The sequence below is a fragment of the Silene latifolia genome, unplaced genomic scaffold (genome assembly GCF_048544455.1).
Source record: "Silene latifolia isolate original U9 population unplaced genomic scaffold, ASM4854445v1 scaffold_288, whole genome shotgun sequence".
In the NCBI taxonomy this organism is placed as follows: domain Eukaryota; kingdom Viridiplantae; phylum Streptophyta; class Magnoliopsida; order Caryophyllales; family Caryophyllaceae; genus Silene; species Silene latifolia.
The window spans coordinates 133,939-135,714 of NW_027413228.1; positions in this window are offsets into that span (position 1 = coordinate 133,939).

Sequence of the window (1,776 nt, forward strand, 5' to 3'; positions counted from 1 at the left end):
TGGAGCATAATAAGTCAATAACAAGTTAATTCGAATGAAGGTCTTTTGAAAGCCTTAAAGAACATCCTTTAAAGTTCTTGAGGAGAATTGAGAATTCGTTCTTATGTTTGGATGATATACTAAGTTGTGTGTTAAAGGGTTACACAAACTCTAGTTTCCAAACCTGTAAGGATTTATCGAAATCCTAGGCTGATTTTATTGACTTAGGAGTAAGAGACTAGAGAAATGTTTTAGTTTCAACCATTGCAAGTTCTACAAACAGAATCTAAGTACATTGTGATAAAATGGTAAACAAAGGGAATGAGAGTAGATCCCTCTACCAAAGACTTTATCACAAGTTATATGATAACAGTGGGAACATCTTTCAAGCTAAAGAGCCCAAGTCTAGTGAGAAGACTAGACATCTACTTAGATAAATTCATGTCGTTAGAAATGACATTGAATAGAAGGAAATAACAATTCATAAAGTTGGAATGTATGGATACATGGTATATCTACTTACCAGGCTTTTATTGCATTTTAACTAGTGTAAAAGGTACACTATAGATTATAAGATATGAAGTAGTAATAGTGTATTGACTATTCATATATGATAATCGCATTTATCGTTTGAGTTTCTTTAAACTCGTCCATTGCTTTGTTATATCCAAATAGGTTGTTGAGACAATATTAAACCCCATTGAAGTGAACTGGATTGACATAGTATATGCCCTTGGTTACTTAAAGGAGGTGACGTCTCGAAGTGACTGAGTATGATGCGATTGATGGCAAGTTCAAGTGTCATAAGGTCATATGGGATGACTAGTCAATCACATAGACAGACTGTACGGGACACTCCGTCGGGCAGTGACCGCTTATAGAGTTCTGGAAATTCATAAAGCCTGGTCGTGGCAAGAGCTACTATAGTATTCTTATGAGTCGATTCTTTTGACTAGAGACTATTCGCCCAAGTTGGAACAAGTTTCTGATTCGCTTTGATTTATACTCTACGACTGTCGTAATTGAAGTCAAATGAGTATATTTTGGGTTATGATGAACTGTGGCTATACGAAGGAAATAGTGCGATAGGAATTGTCCACCCCCTTGTCAGGGTTGCTTGAAATCATAAGGCCACTCGAGGAGTGGTGAACTGAAAATGCGTGGCCACGCTCGGAAGGTATCTACGGTAGATAATTTCGGTCAGACAGTTACTCTCCAGATCGAGGAAACCACTCAAGATATGATCAAATGCAAGTACGACCTGCAAGACACCTTGCATTGAGTGGGAGATTGTAATAGGACAAGAGAATTAGTGACGCACACTTGTCTCGGACAAGTGGGATATTGTTGGAGTAAGTGTCCTCAACAGTAGTGCGATCACATGATTAAATCTCATAATAAGAATACGGAGGGGATGATTCAATTATATTGTCAGTTGATCAACGTTCATCGGTAACGCTTGGCTGACTAGAGTTTGACGTTACTGTCGTTTGACAGCGGGGTGTTCAACTGATCCCCTCGGTTACACCTAAAGGATGACGCACAAATGGAAAAAGTAATTATTTGTATTTGATACAAGTTAATTAATCCCTTATAAATATTGAGTTATATGAGTTTGGAACTCATAATTGTAAATGAGATTTATAATTATTTTGAGGTAAAGGTAGTAAGTTAATTATATTTACAATAAGTTGTAAATTAATTAAAATGGGCATTGTGATACCCATTATATGTTCTAATAATAATAGAATATTATTCAACAAGTTGAGTATATATTTATCGGTTATTAATTTGTCA